The 21,605-nt window shown below is 36.0% G+C and overlaps 1 protein-coding gene and 1 long non-coding RNA gene across 6 annotated transcripts in view; one reads left to right on the top strand and one right to left on the bottom strand.

Moving 5' to 3' along the window:
- LOC138179758 (uncharacterized) overlaps window positions 1-4,870 on the top strand; it is a 48,772-nt gene extending 43,902 nt beyond the window's left edge. For both annotated transcript variants that reach the window (XR_011173114.1, XR_011173113.1), the window contains one exon: window positions 3,159-4,870. This is a non-coding gene — a long non-coding RNA (uncharacterized LOC138179758). The remainder of the gene's footprint in view (window positions 1-3,158) is intronic.
- LOC138179749 (monocarboxylate transporter 10) overlaps window positions 1-20,109 on the bottom strand; it is a 327,517-nt gene extending 307,408 nt beyond the window's left edge. Inside the window, exons 1-2 of one of the 4 annotated variants that reach the window (XM_069112849.1) lie at window positions 19,773-20,109; window positions 13,868-14,161 (exon numbers count right to left, since the gene is read on the bottom strand). The gene's annotated coding sequence lies outside the window, so the exon portion shown is untranslated. Of the gene's footprint in view, window positions 1-13,867; window positions 14,566-19,772 lie in introns of those variants that run through there. The other 3 variants (XM_069112848.1, XM_069112847.1, XM_069112851.1) reach the window with 3 other exon arrangements.
- Window positions 20,110-21,605: the final 1,496 nt, after the last annotated feature.

Genomic DNA, 21,605 nt, shown 5'->3' with positions numbered 1-21,605 from the left:
TCCTCGATTTTCGATGAAAACAATTCAGTAATATAACAAAGCTTGTGTTTGTATTAAAAACAAATATGATACTGTTTCATATTTCTTTAAACCACCAATTTTTTCACCCACATTTTACGTCGTGAAAAAATCAACTAGAAAAAACCATATGTTTATTTCTAACTTCGTTCCGATTCTACAAACCAACGATACATATTTTACCAAGCGACAACCCTAATTAAAAGAGGTAATATTTGCGTTGAAAGATTTTTCCTATCTCTTGCAGTTTCCCAGTTGAAACAAAATCGAAAAATATCCGAATTTTCAAGAATCGATCTTATCCCCCTTAAAGTGAATTTCGACAAAAAGAAAAATTACGTTATACTACATATTATATGCTGCACATATTCCCAAAGTTTTATAATTTTCTCAATTTCCTTAGTTGTGCTAGACCTTAAGTTATCCAAAGTCACGCGTGTGAACACAGCGTCGAACAACTCGAAACTATTTCTGATCGTTCAAGCAGAAGTAGCTCGTTCGTCTATCTTTGGTCGTGCAATGTGATCGTTTCTGTTGTTGATCTTGTAGTTAATCGTGCAAACGTTAGAAAATTAGTTGACAGAATTAGCAGCGACAACAAGACTACCAGGATATCCAAAATTATATCAAACAATAGACGAAGATCAATAAATTTCTAGATACACGTGTATCGGTTACATGAATGTTCATGGAACATTGCAAGCAATCCGTGTGAATAATTTTTTGAAATATAAATAATCTAACGAATAATCCTAAAGTAACGATAAGAAGCAAACAGCGATTGAAAAGATAGCGTAGAAATTCGATTTTCACGAATTAACACTTTGACTACCACGTTGGACAATTGGTGACCGGAGCGCTTTAACTTCTTACAATTGTAAAAATTGAATGAAAATTGACAGTTAGGGCATTTTGAATATAACCGATAACTAGAAGATACTTTGAAATAAAAAGTGTCCTATTGAACAATTAAACATTTTTATTAGAACATCAATAAAAGAAGAATGAGAACAAATCTTGCATCTAACGGTGCACTGTGTTTGCATCTATATCTTTGAGGGGTAATCTACGAATACTATTATAAACACAGCTTAGAAAATAATCGTAAATGCTGCTTTATAATCATATGATTGAAGTTAGAAGTGTGAACATACCTTACTATTATATATAGAATGAGCAAATGCTGTTTACTAATATCTTCTACACGTTTCAACAATATATTCTGCACGTTTTGCTTACGACGAAATAACGAATGCGAATGGTTTGTTGAAATAAACGAAGCCTTGTTATAATATGTCGCTATCGGCTGTTACCAAGGCGCTACGGTGATCACCCGTGACCTCCAATAAGATAAACGGTTCATTAGGGAAGAATGTTGTCTCACATAATCAATTTACTATTATTTTGCCATTATATGCTTTGAATAATAAAAATACTCGCGTTGTGTCCTGAGCGAAACATGTGATTTCGGCGGAGCAGTCAAAGTGTTAACAGTTGCAACTATGAAAGAAAGAATTCGCTCCATACGAAATTTAACACTAGAGCTACCACACAACTCAAATTGACTGGTTTTACAATTTTATTTTAAGATTCCTACGTCATGTTATATCTTTTTTCCGCAATGATGCAATGACTTTCGCAACGATAACTAAAAGAATCATATAATGAATTTTATTTTCTTTTTTATGTATTCAAACTGAAAATAATTTTGTATCAAGGCTACTTATACCAACAGCAGTCAAAACCACTGATACTTGTCAAATTGTAAAAGGGTGCTGTAATCTGTTTATCGAACCCCAATTAACCAGTTTCCTCGTTTTGCACAACTTCTACAATTCTATAAATTCTATAAGTTCTAGAATTTTATAAATGTGTCAACCCTCGTTTAAGGATCATGGTCCCAGATGGATTAATAATACCAAAAATGTACTACATAACATGGAATTGCTTCTGTAAGAAAATAATAAATCAATAAATATAAAAATATTCTATTATTACGTATTCTTTTAAAGACCAGTCATTTTGATTGGTTTAGTAGAAATAGCTTCGTGTTAACCGATTTGCATCCAAGCGCGGATTAATCTGCGCTCTGCGACTGTCTTCTATCACCAAGCGCGAATTATTACGCAATCGGACGACTGTCTTCTATCACCAAGCGCGGATTATTACGCGCGCTGCGACTGCTTTTTATTTCAGTCGCTAAGTATTCTTCAGACGTGAGAGATCACGTTTGATCCGTTTGTCAGCATCTCGCCTATATCAGTTTATTGTATTGACCATTTTAAAGATTTCCACGAGAAATAATATGATTTAATTCCTTATTTCTTGTTTTTTTTTTAAATAAATAATTTTTTCTTTTTCCTCTGTTATCAAGAATGTAAAATGCGATGTTTGCGAAGTAACATTGTCTATCAATCGTTTTGAACAGTAAATTTTCGATAAACTCCATGAAGAATTCGGACGTCATTTATTGTACCTACGACCGACCGCGCGCTGTGATAGGGACCAGTCCTTTTAAGTAGGGCCATGATGCAAATTGCTTAACTATCGGTAGTTGTAGTGTTAACGCAATTAACTGCACTAATCCATGATTAAACAACAAAATGTCGAACAACGATGTGGTAGCGCAAACCTTTTAATTGAACGAGTTAAGGCCGATCTACTTAGTCGTCGGACCAAAAGTTGCCTAATGTAAACGGGACTTTATTCATACTGCAAACCATTCGAACGGATGAACAAAGGACAATCGCGAAGTTCCTGCGAAAACAGAACGGATCGTTTGCACTGCAATCGAGGCGAAATAAAGAGGTAGCTGGAAATAATCGGGAACGAGGAGAAACGGAGTGTTCGAAGATCGATTGGACTTTTCCCATTATAACGTCGTCACCTCGTTCCATTGTTTCCAGCGGTTGCTTTGTTTGCCCAACGAATGTGGATGCTCGCGAATCATTCTAATATTAACCCTTTCTCTTGTAAAAATTACAATTTACTTTATATCGTTGTTTATGTTCATCGTCAATTGATAGATCGTATCAGGAATATTTTATTTATTTTTCGAACTTTACGATTATCTTTTTTCTTCTTATCGATTAAAATTAGCTTCTCTTTTACTTCGAATGTTTTTACTTCTTATTTCTTAGGCAAAGTCTTATTAAAGAGTCGATAAAAGAGTCGATCAATGAGAGAGTTAAAGTTTCACAATGGAATGATTATAATGCATCGTGCAACGAAACAATTTCAATTACGTACCTTCATATCTACGGTAACGAGCAAAAGAAAGTTTCAAGAGGAGAAACGGGAGGAAATAACGCTGTAATTGTACAAAACTGAATTATGACTGACAAGAGAAACAATCGTACAATATAATTGTGATATAATTGTCCTTTAACAGACAATTGTCAGGTACAGAAGAAACGTTTAATACAAACTCCACGTATGCTGATCCACGCAAGTATCAGTTTCAAACTTGCTTTTTTTCGGTACTATACATAGCATATCGTGTGTAGAATTCTAATTAAAAAAAAAAAAAAAAAGGATATCAATTATCACCGATTTAATCGTAAAATTTCTCCGCCGTTACTAAAATATTTGAAATATGCGATCATCCATCTCGCTAAATTATCAGAGAACGCAAATAAATCTAAACAAATGAGATGCAAGAGAGGAGATGCTGCAGCAGAATGAAAGAAAAGGAAAAGTGGAGAATCGTAGAGAAGGGCGTGTATATATTTCACAAACGAGGGAGTGAATTATCGAAATTCCTGATGCAGCGAGCGGATGCTCGAGGAATACGGAGGGAAATTGAAAGGGGGTAGTAAGTTTCCCTGGCCGATGAAAATATCGAGAGAGAGAAGCTATCGAGAAAGTCGTCTTCCTTCGCGCCTCGAATAAATACGCCGTAATCCAGCCGATAAACGAGGCAGTGCAGCGGAAAGATTACCCTTCACCGTGAAGCTTCTCGTTGATATACGTGTGTCACACGTGGTGTTACGTGATCCAAGGAATCTTTCTCGATCGTTGCCTGTCATTGTCAATCAGTTGGCGAAATCCGAGCAACGATTCGTTGTTGATCATTCGTAAAATTGAAGGTAATTTCAGGGCCGGCGTGAGCTTTTGCGGTGCCTGAATACACATTCAAATTCTACACTTAAATTTTACAACGAGGAATTATTTATTTACAAATGCTGTTACATATTATGTATTTTTTCTAAGCAGTTTTTTTAAACAAACCCAAGTAATATTTTTTCGCATCCATAATTCGCTTTCAAGGGGCAAAAAATTCAATGAAAGTAAAAAATGTGTAATCATGTATGACTTTTGAAAAAAAAACTATTGATGTAGTTTAATTTCTCTAAAAAGTACATTTCTCCGAAAGCGCTTGGATTTTTGATCTAAAGTAGTTTCCAGGATATGAGGATTTTATGGAGTTACACTGAACTTTGATTATTCTTGTCACTCCTTCTAACTGAATCATCGCTACTAAAAAAATGTCTTGCATCTGTCAATGGTATCAGCATTCTGTACGAAGTTAATCAAAATCCCTGTTTTTTAATTGGGTAATTTTCGTAGACCGCGGGGCCGGGTTCCGGCGAACGTGCTGAACCTGCTTTGCACCGGCCCTGCGTAATTTAGAGGCTGCGAGACAAATGATTTGAAATAACCGGCGATGAAAGTATACGTTTGGCGGGAAGCTTGGAATCATCGTGGGTATATATTCGATCATTACATTGGAATTTCGAGAATTTTTCGTTTAAAATCGTAGAAACTTTTGATACGAAAATTGCTACTCTGTGATAATGGAGATATTGTGTACTTTATACAGGGTGGTTGATAACTGGTGGTACAAGCGAAAAGGGGGTGATTTTACGCGAAAAAACCAAACCAGTCAAATTGATCGGTTCTACAATTTTATTTTCAAATTCTTACTTCATGTTATATTTTTTCCGCAATGATGTAATGACTTTCGCAACGATAACTAAGAGAATAATATAATGAATTTTATTTTCTTTTTTATGTATTCAAACTGAAAATAATTTTGTATCAAGGTTACTTGTACCAATACCAGTCACAACGACTGGTACTTGTCAAAATGTAAAAGGGTCCTGCAATCTGTTTGTCGAACCTCAATTTAACCAGTTTCCTGGTTTCGTACAACTTCCCATACGTTTTTCAAATTTTTACTGCTTATCATTCGATATGATGATATCAGTTATCAGGAAAATTCCGAATCGATCGCTAGATCGCTAAATGTTAACATTAGAAATACCACAGCAGTCAAAATGACTGGTTCTACAATTTTATAAATGTGTCAACCCTCGTTTAGGGGCCATGGTCTCAGATGGATTAATAATACCAAAAATGTACTACATAACATTAAATTTCTTCTGTAAGAAAGTAATAAATCAATAAATATAAAAATATTCTATTATTACGTATTTTTTAAAAACCATTTATTTTGACTGCTTTTGGTAGAAAGCTTCGTGTTAACTATCGGTAGTTCTAGTGTTAATATACGTATTACTTTGGAGGCATTTTTAACGTGTAACGTCAACCGCAACGAAATAAAGAAGAAAACGCACCGCGGGGAATAGAAGATGCGCTGTAAACTTGAAAATAGGGCGAAATACGTGTTTCCTTCTTTCCTTTCTGTTTCTTTTTTTTCTTCTCCAGCACTCGTAGAATATTCGATATTTAATATCCTTAATGCGTTCGAGGAACACATCCATCGTGTCGTGTTTCAGAAATATCTTTAGAAAGTGGAACGAATTTGGAAAACTCCCCAATGGCGCGAAGGAAAACCGGTGACGAGTTTCAACGACAGTCTCCTGACATGCGGAAGCCAGCCTCGACAGGATATTTCCGGCGTATCTTCGTATCGTCTAATAAGTTTTATAAAAGCGCCAAACAAGACGAATTTGAAGCGTACGACGTGATATCAAGGTTTATCAGCAAAATAAATATTCACCAATCAGATGCTTTACGTATTCGTTGTTGCTGAAAATATTCAACACTCACCATAGACATTTTTTTATAAACGTACCACGTGAATTACACAGAACTTCTTAATATTTCGATAGCAATGAGGCACAATTATCGTAGTTATAATAATAAAATTTGCAACCAATCAGAAAATGTATTTAGAAGTTGCAAGACTCCTATTGCAAACACATAATTAGACTTAGACATAACTTATACTTATGATGACTTATATGATAACTTAGACTTAAAATAAATATTAGTAAATAAAGTATTAAAATGTTAAAGTATCAATAAATATTAGTGCTAAAACTAATCTCACTGTATGTCGTGGCTTATTAATATAGCGAACAATTGACTGTTCAAATATTTTGGTGATTTTTGCGTGCAACTTTGCGTGCAAAGCTTATGCATCCAATAAATATCTTGTAATTTGCGTATATACATTTTCAAATTCGTTGGAAATTTTACCAACATAATCGCGATAGCGGTGCCTCGTTACAGTGTTAATGAAATTTCAAGCGTTTTGTACAACATAAAGAGTTGCTAACTATAAAAGTTTTTGAATACCTTTGTGAGTCACTATATATTGTGTCTCTCGGAGATTTTAACACTTTATTACTTAAAACTCAATTAGTTGATGGAATTTAATAGTATCATCGTTCGAGGTGATAAGGTATCACACAACTTAGTCAATTTCTTTATGTCCTATGAGCTTTGAATTTTTGCTAATAAATTTTGTCAAACTGGTGACGTATCTAAGCGACGACTTTATTTGAACTGTAGGGGAATAAATTTTAGAAATTTCACAAATATTGTATGATTTCTAGTGATTTACATATTTATTGCTGTAGTAATTCTATTTTGTAGCACGTAATGTGGAATGTTGTCGACATGATCTTATCGACAACAACGCATCATTAAGCTCCAATTACGACGTATTAACGACAACCGTTATTACCGAATTATGCAGACAGACATTAATATGTTTATGTTCGTGTTAATCGAATGGAACGTATCGATCCAACACGTGGTCTTCGAAACAAGTGTGAAAGTCTGAACGACGAATTTTGACTCGTGAGGAGTTGTACATATAAATATTTCATGTGTAATAGATCTGTCCATATTTTATATACAAATATTAAAAATATACAGGGTGGTTGGTAACTGGTGGTACAAGCGAAAATGGGGTGATTCTACGCGAAAAAAGAAGTCGAAAATATAGAATAAAAATTTTTCGTTTGAGGCTTTGTTTTCGAGAAAATCGACTTTGAATTTTCGCTCGGTACGCGTGCACTTTATCGCGTCTCGTTATAACGGATCTCACTGTAGATCGTTGTCTCGATGGAAAAATTAAAAAAAAAAAAAAATTTTTTATTCTATATTTTCGACTTCTTTTTTCGCGTAGAATCACCCCCTTTCCGCTTGTACCACCAGTTACCAACCACCCTGTATATATTTATATTTGTATAAATTAAAAATCTTTTAATATAGAAAGCTTTAATATAGAAACACCGAGAAACGAAATAGAATAAAACTCTGTTGCTTTCAATTTTAAATCTGTCAGCGTTTCAAGCGATAAAAGATTCATGCAATAAAAGTTTCCTAAGAGACTCTAGTCCCTTTGATAACGAAAAAGGAAACGCGATATCTTTTCCTCCTATGTCATTGCAGCGGTTAAAAAATGTATTTTCTCAAAGTGAAGATTCTCTTTCCTCGCGAATTACATCGTGAAAATCAATCAACTACTCTGACCTATCAGCGTTAAGAAATTTATAGAACCACAATAACGTTTAAAAGTTGACGTAAGTAAAGGAACATCTTTATTAAATAGGAAAACAACTGAATCATACTTCGCTTATTCAAAGAAACAGATGCCTTTGAAACAATTAGAAGAGTCGTTTACGCATGAAAGTAGCTTAACTCTTTTATCGAGCTGTCTTGATTATCGTACTCTAGAGAGTCGGTAAAAACTAGGTTAAAACAGGAAGAATAAAATACACAAAGGAACGCAGTTTGTTTATCAAAATTTTATCGCGACCGCCGTACCATGCTCGTCAAAGTCTACAACAATGAAACTCCGCGTCTTCTCGCAAGGCCGACCAACTCCTCCAACTAGTTGCTTCAATTTTCTTTGTTAAAGACACGCTTTAAAAACCAAAAGGCGAATATCACGAAGGGGAAAATAAAATTCCTTCGGTTTGTCTTACTAACAAACGGAGTATAAATAAAGATTTATATTAAATACGGAATACTATTATCCCAAAATTGCTACTGCACGAAACTAAGTAATTCATCGAGTGTTAGAAACCTTAAGAGAATAAACAAGATGTGAAAATGTATGCTATATATAGAACGCAAAGAGATTCGCCAAAAATTCTTAGAAAAACCCAGGTGAAATGTCGACTATTATTCGAAAATCTAATTCATCGAGTCTTACGAGTTTAAGAGTATAAAAGAAAAATCTTTAACAATTCTCCGAGTGAATAAAGAGACCGAATAAGATATACACTGCTATTCGCAGAATATCGTCTGTTTCACGAAAATTTCCTGATGAAATTTTACCATTAAAATTACATAAAACGAACTTATTGAGCGTCGAAGCGCCAGAGAAATATTCCTCGATTCATAGAAAAGGCCAGAAGAACGATATTATTTGGCAACTAAGTGATAGCGGATTTTGTCAATGCCACCTAATGATAAAACCCGCAATCACTTAGTTGCCAACCCTATACTTGATTTATTATTATTATTAGTACATTAGTTGATTCATTGAGCGTCCTTTGTGAGTCAAGGAAAAACCAATAAATCAATAAACAAATTTTTCAAAAAAAAAAAGAATATTCATAAATAAGTATAATATTAAATCATATAAAAGTAGAATATTAGAGATTAAAGATATTAAGATATATACAGCGTGGTTGGTAACTGGTGGTACAAGCGGAAAGGAGGTGATTCTACGCGAAAAAAGAAGTCGAAAATATAGAATAAAAATTTTTCGTTTGAGGCTTTGTTTTCGAGAAAATCCACTTTGAATGTTCGCTCGGTACGCGTGCGCTTTATCACGTCTCGTTATAACGGATCTCACCGTAGATCGTTATCTCGATGGAAAAATTAAAAAAAAAATTTTTTTATTCTATATTTTCGACTTCTTTTTTCGCGTAGAATCACCCCCTTTCCACTTGTACCACCAGTTACCAACCACCCTGTATATATATTCAAAAATGTCCTGTTTATAGAACACAGCCAGTTCCTCCGAAATTTCCTAACAAAACCACCACCGTGCTTGAGTGTGGCGTAAAAATTAGGAAATCTAATTTCCTGGCTGGCAAATCCCAGCGGCTGCTACAAGGGGCGAGTGGTGTCAAGGTGCACTAGAGACACTGTGCCAACTTTTCGTACCTACGAAACGCCAGGGGTGGAATAGGGTGCGGCTGGGCTTGCGGAATCGTCGAAGCGAGGGGAAAAGGGTGAGTAGAAAGTGCATAGAGTGGGAAAAAATAAAGAGGGAAGAATGGACGCGAGAGCGAGTAGTGCTCGAGGCACGCAACACCACACGAATCCACGCAACCCAGTTTCGCTAATGACCCCGGCCACACGCGGTCTATTGTTTTATCGGTGGGAACCATCGCTTGGAAAAAGTTTCTGCTTCGCTGGGATGATCTATTGTCGAGTTTCCGGCCTGTTCTGCTCGCATTTACAATAAATGTTTGCTTTGCGATTTTCTGTTAATCACGTTTGTCCCGACACTATCGCCAAAAAGGCGATGTAATTAACGCAAAGCGAAGGATTGAAACTCGAGTAGAAACGGTTCTGTTTTGCCGTCGAGTGTTTGTCAGATTTTGCAGCTGCAGAAAATTTTAAAGGATCACATTAAAAAGAAAAAAAGAAAAGAAAATTTTGTCTGTTAATGTCGTAATGCATCTCTTAATGTCGTGTTTCCATTTAAATGTTCGTTTTGCGATTTTCTACTAATTACGATTGTGATTTGTTTCAAATTTAGCAGCAGATTCAAGGTGGGGTAATTAACGTAATGCAAAGGATGGAAACTCGGGGGAAAGCAGGTTCTGTTCTATGTTAGTTTGTCGGGTGTTTTCTTAAATTTTGGAACTGGCCGCTTGTAATTCTAAAGGATTTGAACATTTCTATCATGTACACTATGAAATTTCTGCGATTTTTGTCCAGGTTTGACTTGCTTTATAATTTTACTTAATGACGTTCATCGGAAATCTATTGGAAGATTTAAACTGAGAAATAACGAATCCAAAAGATTGTGAAGAATTAAAATTTAAAAAAACCTGCTACCTGTTGTCGAGTTTCCATGTAAGCGTTTGTTTCGCGGTTTTCTACTAATGACGATTGTCATTTGTTTAGAATAAGTTTGAACCTATCGCCGGATTTAAGATAGAACAATTAATGTAAAGCGAAGGTTTGAAACTCGAGGAAAAGGTGTTGCGCGTATCTGCTCGCTGTTTGTTAAATTTTTCTAGCCAACCCTGTGCTTCGTAATTTGAAAATTTCTGTTTCATTTGCAAGATAATCCGTGACGTTTCTGTAGTTTTATGGTTTTATGCAGGTTTACGATTTTCTGTTGTTTACCATTTGACACGTAACCTTGGTTGCTTATAAAAAAGTGTAATTATAAAATCATGACACTCTTGTTGCTATTTTCTTATTTCTCGTACCTTTTCGTTAATACCATTTTGGCCAGTTTATCATACGCAATATTTTGTGCATCGTTTCGTCGTAACAGTTACATCCCGTTGTTTTCCATCTGTTTGAATTCGCGGAAACATTTTTAGCGATATTTGTTTTTCCCAAACGAAAATTCACCGTCGAAAAAAGAAGGACGATAATCCAATCGATCGATTCGATAAACGACACCGATAACAGGTCACCGAAGTATCGTTATCAATCCATCATCGAAGATCTTGTTATGATAACGAATCACCTCAAAACAAACGAGGTGCGTTGCTTCTCAGAATATCTTCTCTAATCCAATTAAACTACGTGCAAGCGAATGTGAAACACCGCGAATAATAACAATATCAAATGCGTATCAAACAAACAAACGCTAGAAAACAAAAATTGAAATCGATAAACGAATCACACGGATCAATCTGCAACTCGTGAATCGTTTGTCAATGTTTAATTAAAATACACGCTATCAATTGAATATCAACGCGATGATACTGCTTGTTCCGTGTCACTGGAAATTAAGATCCTATTTTTGTTAAAAGTACATCAAATAAACGAAAGAAAACAGTGCGAAAAAGAAGAAAAATTGACGAGCAAACGAGGGACACGATTGTATCGATCTTTGTATCGAAATACGTTCACGGTTCGCTCCATATCAATCGATATTTCCTTCTGTCTTCTCCTGTCTCTTTTATTTTTGCAATAACGATCGAAGCTTTTCTGCTCTCTTTTATTATCTATTTTTTATGTATTTTTTTCTGCTCGTTGGAATACGCTCGGGCGAAAGGATTTCGCGAAAGATAGCGAGGCAGAAATCGGAAACAAAGCCAATATTAAAGCCACGAGCACTTTTAAGTCTTCGTATTACAACAGCGAACCGCTATACAACACGAAGACGTAAAAGGTACACGTGCTTTAATATCCGGCGAGCCTCCGTGCTCTTTTTCTCCCTCCCCTGCCACCCTCTGGGAAATTTTGTCCCTTTTACCCCGTGGGTTTCTTCCCTTCGAAAAGTCGCGCGCCCCATCTGACAAAATTAATTTACTCTGTCGACGTTTATTGTGGCTTATGGGTCATTCGCGATGCATGGGACACCCATGCGTTTTTTTCAATATTTCGTATATAGCAATTTTCTTTATACTTCACCTTTAACTTTAAAATTTCTTATCCTTAAATATTTTATTTTATTTTGTCCTTGCTTGAGATATTTGATGTTTATAGTAAATTTTAATAAAAGTATACATCAATAACTATGAGTATGTGGAAAGCTACTTGTTATGTTCATTGAGAAACTCTGACAAGTTTCACTTTGCTCGATTACTTGAAATATTTGATATTCATAGTAAATTTCAATAAAAGTATACATCAATAGCTTTGAGCATGTGGAAAGCTACTTGTTATGTTCATTGAGAAACTCTGACAAGTTTCACTTTGCTCGATGTTTGTGAACCATAAGTGAGTCATAGAAAAGATTCTTTTGTGAAAACGCAGGTACTTTTGTTGAGTACGATATTAAAGAGTATCTATGGCATAATATCGTTCGTTAATGCACAATTAATGTGCAGTTAAATGTATTTAACGGATCTAATACGCGTGTGTTACATATTGACTCATTGGCGATCCACTTAACACGATGCAATGGTTACACTTGCAACGTGAAATAAATGAAATTTCACCTCCATCGTGTATGTAATATAAACGTTGTCGTTTTAAGTATTGAAATTTTTTCATTCAGTCTTGAACGTTTAGGTTTGTTCCTCGTGAAAGCATTATTGATAACGCAACGTTATTAGCTGGGACTTTATTTATACTTATTGGACCCTATACTACGCTTGCTTAGGCCGCTACCTGCACTATTTATAATGATAGGATATTTCGCTTGGAATAATTAAGAGCCTTTTAAAATAAAACATTGGATAGTTTAAAAATCGTTCAGACGCTACAAGGAAAAGATTTCTCTCGTGAGAAAATTTCTAAGAAAAGACTCTTGTTACATGTAGAGTAGAAGTAAATTAAAACTGAAAATATTCTAATATCGTCGTAGAAAGGTTAAAAAGAAATGGAAAATATTAACAAGTCCTTTGCCAAGGGCTAATACCTAGAACAAAGTAACAAACTAATTTACAGCAATTTTCCATCTCAAAGAACCTCTCATCAATCAAAAAGTCAAAGGTTATATGTCTCGTTATTACCGATACGAGCTACATCCATCGACTTCAATAATATCGAATAACGTGCAAGTGGAGAGCAAACAGACCAAATAAATATCATCCACCTCTCTCCCTCTATCATAACATTTCCTTCGTTCAATATTTTTATTCTATAATTGCTCAGCGAGACGATTTTAAACCTTCGTCCATCCAATATTGCCTTCGAGACGGTACAATTTAATCGTTTAGTTTGGAAGTACACTGTACATGCAGCGTCTACTTTCTATTTTTATCGAGAATCGGTCCACTTCTCAAGATTAAACTTAAATTAACGATAAATCGTAAATTGTCACGTTTATCGAAGAGTATAAATTTGCAATGTCTGAAATTGTATTGGGAGAAAGACATCATTAAGTTTTGAGGGAATTTACGTTTATTTATTTATATTTATATTTATTTCATTTACGTTTTAGCTAGTTATTACTTTAATTGTATTTTATTTATTACACTAGCTTTTTAATGTTCTAGTGTTTTAACGTAGAAATAATGTGGGATAATATGTTCTACTCGAAGAAGATGGAATTGACTGTTATTTAAGTTGATTTATTTAAGTTAGCTAGGTTTATCGTATTATTTAGAATAGTTTATTATTTTATAGAGGATATTTTTCTACGCAAAAGTGATTCATACTGTTTAGTTTATTTTCTAGCGTACGTGTATTGTCCTTCGTGGAAATATTCTCTGTAGAGACGATTAATTCGTATGATTGCATAAATATTTGTCCTTGACAATTTATGTTATCTGTAGCCCTTCTCGTTAACATCATGATAATCGGCTGCCAATTTTCAGTATAATTTTCGTATATTCCGAAGCAACAAATATTCCACAGTTGCTATTTATTGAAATCGACAAAAATCCAATAAATATTGAGAATTAACTAAATACATAATAAGTAACACTGAAAACTTACTAAAACGATTGCCAAATAATAATACAATTCAATTAAACTTAATTAAAATACTAACCTGGTACTGCTCCGAGGAAGCGATCATTTCCGGAAAAGAATCCTGTCGACGTTGTGTGATCTCCTTGAACGACGCGTCCAGTCTCGATGAATACAGCTTGTTCGAATGCTTTCACGTCGCTAAAACGGCAACACGATTTCCAGTTCAATCGAAATCAACTCGTCCATCTTGGCGCACGATCGCTGAACCATCAATTTAATCATGTTTGCTCGACGCACGTTTAAACGACACGACACGGTGTTTCACACTTCTGCCGGAAACTGGATACACTGGGGAAAATCCGGCGATCGAGATCTTTCAAGTGCACGATGGTAGACACGATTCATGCAGTGGAACAAATATTTGTTTTTTTATACAATCATATTATAAAGCGATTTTGAAAATATTATAAAGCGATATTGAAAATTGGTTTTCATGGAAAAGCGCAATTGGTAGCGAAATCATAAGGATTAGAATTGATTGCTGTGAGGTTTGCGATGACCTTAATTTTCATGTTAGATAGATCGATAATTTCAAGTCAACTTATGGTAAAAATGTCTATTAGACAGGGATAATCTCTTTCCTCATTTTCTGATAGTGTTTAATTTCGAATCTGGAAGTTCCCGATATCAGATAGATTAATAATTGAAGATCAAACGGGAAAAGCATAAAGAAACATTTGTCTTCTCTTTTGCTAACACTTAACTTTAACTTCGAATCAGAACGTTTCTTAGTTTATGTAAGAAAGAATTTGTAATAATCGTTACAAATTATCGCTTATATTAGGTATTTGAATAGGACAAAAATTTTTGTTCGTTTTGAATCGACAGATTTTTTCTCGTAGATAACATTGGAATTAATAAGTTTGCGAAAATTAGGAACTTGAGACGTTTGTTCTTGCAATGATTATTAAAGAGATGCAGATATTTTTGAGAAATATAGCGGTGACTTTTATTACGACAGAAACGTTTATCTTCATTGTGCTATTCTAACTATAATTATTTATCCAGCGTCTATGTATTTAACTACATAATACATATTGCTAACGAAGAATCATCCAACTGTAGAAAAATGTTTCCATCTTCTCCTGCAACGATCTTGCCGGTATTAAAACAAACAGAAATTAAAAAACCTCCAGTAATTCCCACAGCTATAATTCCGAAAATTTCCATAATTAACTACGCTATAAACGAGCAGCAGATAGTGAACGACTTGCTAATTACGACGTATATTATACAAAAGACAAATTGTATCTCGAAATTCCGGCACGTCGCTAATTTCAACCGAATACTTCTAGTTCGACCCATTTTCTACCTCCTTTTGCGAATTTCGGATTTGCGAATCGTATGGTCGTAAAGTAGCGATTTCCAACATTTTTTATTCTCGTAATATACGCAAACTACGTAATCGTAAAAATTCTGTGGCACATCGAGAAACGTATCGCGTATTTGATTCGAAACAGGACATTCATACCGCACGGCTATTGTTGTTCTAGCTGTTGTCATTTTTCGATTTGGCAATCTAAGATGAACGAGGTCGGCACTTCTGCATCGCGTGTTTTCAAAAATCCTGGCTGATTGAAAATCGCCGATGCGAGCCAGAAGTTTGCAACAATTTCCAAAAATTACCAACGATACGAACAACGAATGGTAATTTACAGAACGACAGAAAAACCAAAACACCACGAAATTCCAATGCGTCACCGAGACCAACTGCAGACCTGGTTCTCCGTCTTTTTACGAATTTCCGGTCGTACGGTTGGCGACGGTAGAATAACGTGGTGGGCCTTGAATTCCCGGAAGACGGCGCATTTCTCAAAGAAAGGCATTACCCTTGGTGGAAGCTGTTTCACAGCGAGAAGAAAAGGGGAAAAAATGTGGCGATGGAGGGAATAAATTCGAGAGAACAAAGCCTGGCGTTTCGCATGCGTTCGAAGCCCTGGCCTTGACCTGGCTGCTCGTTCGCTGAAGAATTCCCCGGCTCATCTCTCCGCTCAATCGTTAATGCTCGCCGATTAATTCACGATGCTTCCTTTTCTCTTCGCGCGCAATTCATCCCCGTGAGACGCCGCGTTTGTCTGACTCTGCGTGTCAATGTCCTTAATTAGAGACAATCGGAATCTGAAGAATCTTGTGAACAGGTTGAAACGAGCTAACCTTGACCAGCGACGAGTTTTATCTCGCGAGTCAATTTTCTACACAGCTGGGATGGTCGATGGATAGAAAGAGAAAGAGAGAGGAAAGACAAGCAACGAAGAAATCCCTGGAGAACGTAAGGCTGAGTGGCAACCTTCATCGGTTTATCTACCCACGCAGCTAGGTCCCTGTTGCGAGAGGTTAAGTTCGTGGGCACAGGTGGTTGTGCAACCCACAGTGCTGGCTAACATCGAACAACGAACGTAGAATTCTTTTATTCGACGATAGAACCAGTTAAAATTATCGCTACAGGATTTTTTGTAATATTAACGTTAACTTTTATTCGAACAAACGTATGATTAGATACATATACGTACTTATTTATCTCCGACTAATTGTAATTCTACTTAACCATTACGTGGTTCAGTGTAGAATATATTTGAATGTATGTTGAACATTAAAGGTCGACAGGTTGTGTCGTTAAGTCGATGCAGGAATATTAAAGGAATATTAAAACAGTAGAATTTGTAATTCAAACTTGAATATAATTGCAATAATTTGAAAAGTACCACTGTTGCTTGTAAATTCAACTAATTGTTTCGTGAGAAGTTTCGTTTCTACAGGGTGGTTGGTAACTGGTGGTACAAGCGGAAAGGGGGCGATTCTACGCGAAAAAGGAAGTCGAAAATATAGAATAAAAATTTTTCGTTTGAGACTTTGTTTTCGAGAAAATCGACTTTGAATTTTCGCTCGGTACGCGTGCACTTTATCGCGTCTCGTTATAACGGACCTCACTGTAGATTGTTGTCTCGATGGAAAAATTTAAAAAAAAACCTACAACTTCACGGATGAAACTCATAGTCGGAGTTTCCGGATGCAAAACTAAGGGAATCGTGCAAAAAACATTCGTTAGTCCCTAAGTTCACCTATACAATACTGCGAAGATCCATAATTTCGGAACTCTGAAACTCTATTCTAAACAATTTGCAAATTTTAAAGAAACCTAAAGCCTGAAGCAATAAATCAAATGTTAAAAATAGGTGCAGTAGTGTTTTCATCGTCAGAACATTTCTTACGTTTCAGGAAATTATGCAAAGAATTGCGACAAACGTTGCATTTCTGTCTCTATATTTTATATTTCCAATATAAAATAGTTTTAACTTTTATCTTTATTTATTTTCACATAGTCCATGTCTTTCGAATTTGCAGGAAATTCCGGTTTTACAATATACGTATACTCCGATATTTACCTTCTACTTGAACTCTTTGAATTTCACCTCAAAATCTACATTTTCCACTTCGCAAACGGCGATACGTAAAATATAAATCTTCCACTTCATAAACTGTATACATATGTTTATGATATAATTTGTCCTGAATTAGAATGTTCTAAAACAGCGTTTTTTGTGATTTTTTTTTAGAAGGGAAAGAAAGAAATGAAGTTATTGAATTTTGAGATATGGTTTTATATACAGAGTGGTTGGTAACTGGTGGTACGAGCGGAAAGGGGGTGATTCTACGCGAAAAAAGTAGTCGAAAATATAGAATAAAAATTTTTCATTTGAGGCTCTGTTTTCGAGAAAATCGACTTTGAATTTTCGCTCGGTACGCGTGCGGTTATAACGGATCTCACTGTAGATCGTTGTCTCGATGGAAAAATTAAAAAAAAAATTTTTATTTTATATTTTCGACTTCTTTTTTCGCGTAGAATCACCCCCTTTCCGCTTGTACCACCAGTTACAAACCACCCTGTATATCTGATACGGGACTTACGAATATATTTCTCGCACTTTGAAGAATTATAAACGCGCGGTGATTTACAAAGTTTCGGTGATAATTAGAAACCAAGTTAAGTGAAATATGGTAAGTAAGAATTCTTGCTATTTGTATATCCCGCCAATCTATACCGCATGTAGATAGTTATAATTAGCCTTGTGTGACTCTATATCGAGTTAGGCTGTATACCGTATTTCATCCAATTCGTCTTTGTGTTAGTAGGAATACGATAGTAGGAATACGATAGTAGGAATGGGCGTAAGTACGTTACTGGTTACGTAAAACACTGAATATGAATGATATGAAAATTTATTGAATTAATGAATAAGTTTGGAGAGAAGTTTATTTAAATACGAATCAATTAGTACGAAATGCTAAATAAAATTCTGTTTATATCTTACAGAGTTGAAGAACATTCAACGAAATGATAACTGTGAATCTAAAGTATCCAAATATATTATACACAGATGATAAATATCCATAGATGACTAAAATTAGACATATACGACAGAAATAGATACAAGGAAATGTTGAGATTAAAGACCTTGGCATATTTGCAAGATCTTGCTGCTTGTAATATTAAAGAGCGAACGGTAAATTCTGTTTTGTTATGCTGTCTAACGTCGATGATCGAGGATAAACATAAGTGGCTCGTCGTATTTCTTCAGAGAAGAATAGTAAATGACAAACGTCAAACTCCATCTACGTTCTCTACGTTCAGCAAAGGAAGCCCGAGCTATCGAGATTAAGGGATTATATGTAGCCTACTGTCACACATTGCAGAAGAATAATAAAAGTTGAATGGCAAGCTGCATCGCGTCACGTAACACCATTATACCGAAAGAAATTATCGAGCATCAGCATTTGTGATATCTCATTATGGAAGACCACTAAACAACGCCGACATTTATTATTCAACATAAAGTAAATCTGTCAAAAATATGGAAGAATGTTAAACAAGAAACGCGAAATTTTATTTTGCAGCGTAACACAAAAAGGAGATTGGAACTATGAAATAAGAAATTCAAAGTCATACATTTAAAAAATTATTTGCATTTTTTATCGGCATCTTAATGTCGTCTTTTTTAAAAGCGACTAAACGATAGCAATTTTTCTTGCACCGTTATTCCACCTAACATAGTAAGAAATTTGAACATATGAAAAATAATTAATCCTTGGAATTGTACTATTATCGGTTGGAGAAGAAATTTGAGAAACGAACGACGAATTTCGTAATTTCGTGCAACACCAAGAAAGCACCCTAGTCAAGCGTCATCTACTGCAAAAGTATCGTAAATATCGAATTGCAAGCTTTATTATTCCAAATAGAACAATTTATCAAAAATATTTCGTCGTAGGAAGCCTAGTGTCATTCGCTAGAAAATATTCTTGAACAAAACGACGAATTTCATAATTCCATGTAACAGCAGAATAGCCATAAAAAGTGACTAATTATATGCATTGTAACATCGCCTGTTACAAAGGAATCTCGAACAAAAAACGGCAAAATTTATCTACCTCGTGCGTTACCCTCAACGAAGAATCTCAAGCAACGAACGTCAAACTCATCGTCCTGTACAACCCCCAAAAAACGTCTAATGCATCGAAAATAACTAATTACAGGCGCCCTGGTATCACCCATAGCGAAAGAATACTAAAGAAAAAGCGCGAAAATTCATTTATCCCCTTGCGTCAGCCTTGGTGAAAGAAACTCGTCCCACGCATCCCCCTGAAAAACATCCGATCTGCTAAAAAATATCTAATTACAAACATCACCCGCTTCGGAAGAACCAAAGAAAAAAGACCTTAGACTCCGAACTTTGTGAACCACGCGACACAAATTATTTAACCGAGAGAACCCAAGGCTGTCTAGCACAGGTGGTTGCGGGCACCCAAGTGTCACCCAGCCACGGCAAGCCAGAATACCAACTTGGATTGACCACTGCTCTTTTTTTTATTCGAATGAAATATTTTCGATAGAGGAGAAACAAATTGCTGAAATCGGAGACACCAACCGAATGCGCACTGGTCGCGATCACATCGATGGCGCACGTCGCGAGTCGCGAGCCGTTGGATCGACGCAATCTCCCGACGATCTCATGGTGTACAGCGCGAGATAGCTCTTCCTGTGGAGAGGAGCTCGATCGACTGGCCTGGGCGAAAGCCGTCGCGCGACTGAAACCGCTCTCTGCCCACAGCATCCCTGTCCTTTCCACCCCTTCGTTCGTCGACGTGTCCCGCTCTTTCAGCCTCTTCCAGCGTGCACGCGCGATTCCCTCTTATTTCACCGACAACACCCTCTCTCGGTCAACCCCCTCCCCATCTCCCTCTTTGTTGGACGTATTCAATGCTGCGTGGGATTACGCGGGGGTGGATTCGAAGGAAAAGTACGCAGAGGTGACGCTCTGATCGTGGCTTTGAATCCGCGCGTGGGTGGCTTTCGAGAGAAATAATTAAGAGAAACGTATATCGATGGGGTAAGGTTTTTCGAGATCGTCGGCTAGACTGTACAGGAACGCTATTTTTGCGGTGGTTTTAAGGTTACCGAGAATTGATTTCGTGATTCTTCGAGCTGCGTGATCTTTTGATGGTTCAGTAACGTTTCAAGGAAGAATGTGGCAGGGGGTTAGGTTCTTGGAATTTGGAGTTAGAAATGGGAGATTTTTCGAAGTTTCTTTCTGGCTGATTCGAAGATTAGTAGGGAATCCTTTTTTGTTCTTTTAATTAGTGCGTTGATGGCATCCAGGAAGCAAAGTAATGGAAGACTTGATTTTTCAGCTTCTTTCGGAGTGGTTTCGGAATTAGTGGCAACGGATTTCTTCACTTTTTAGTTCTTGTGATATGATGAAGGGGACGATTGATGGAAGAATATAGCAGGTGAGTTAGACCTTTGGAATTAGCAGTCGAACGTGGATGATTTCTTATTTAGAGCTTCTTTTGGGTTTTTAAGGTTTCAGTAACACTTTCTAGTTCTTGTGGTATGATTAAGGGGATGATTGATGGAAGAATGTGGCAGGTGAGTTAGACCTTGGGAATTAGCAGTCGAACGTGGATGATTTCTTATTTAGAGCTTCTTTTGGAGTGGTTTTTTAAGATTTCAGTAACACTTTCTAGTTCTTGTGGTATGATTAAGGGGACGATTGATGGAAGAATGTGGCAGGCGAGTTAGACCTTTGGAATTAGCAGTCGAATGTGGATGATTTTTTATTTAGAGCTTCTTTTAGGGTAGGTTTTTAAGGTTTCAGTAACACTTTCTAGTTCTTGTGGTATGATTAAGGGGATGATTGATGGAAGAATGTGGCAGGTGAGTTAGACCTTGGGAATTAGCAGTCAAACGTGGATGATTTCTTATTTAGAGCTTCTTTTGGAGTGGGTTTTTAAGGTTTCAGTAACACTTTCTAGTTCTTGTGGTATGATTAAGGGGACGATTGATGGAAGAATGTGGCAGGTGAGTTAGACCTTTGGAATTAGCAGTCGAACGTGGATGACTTTTTATTTAGAGCTTCTTTTAGAGTGGTTTTATGGTTGGTGGGAATCGATTTTGTGATTCTTTAATTCGTGTGATCTAATGGGCGGTGATCAAGGAACGAATGTGACGGGAAGTTATATTTTTAAAATTAGGATTTGGAAGTGGTTGGTTTCTGAGAGTTTCTACCAGGGTGGTTCTGGAATTAGTGAGAATTAATTTTGTAATTTTTTTAATTAACTTTAAATTTTTAATTCAATAAATAAAAATTATATTTATATTGAAATCATTACGCGTTAATAATCAGCCTGCGGTATACTTGATTCATCTGAACCGCGATTTTCATTTTTATACGTTGTCTAGTTCGTTTCTGAAAATTATT

Source organism: Bombus flavifrons, chromosome 5, assembly GCF_040668555.2.
Source record: "Bombus flavifrons isolate JBK064 chromosome 5, iyBomFlav1_principal, whole genome shotgun sequence".
NCBI classification, from domain to species: domain Eukaryota; kingdom Metazoa; phylum Arthropoda; class Insecta; order Hymenoptera; family Apidae; genus Bombus; species Bombus flavifrons.
Note: the sequence above shows the minus strand (reverse complement) of the source record. Positions and strands in the feature narration are given on the sequence as shown.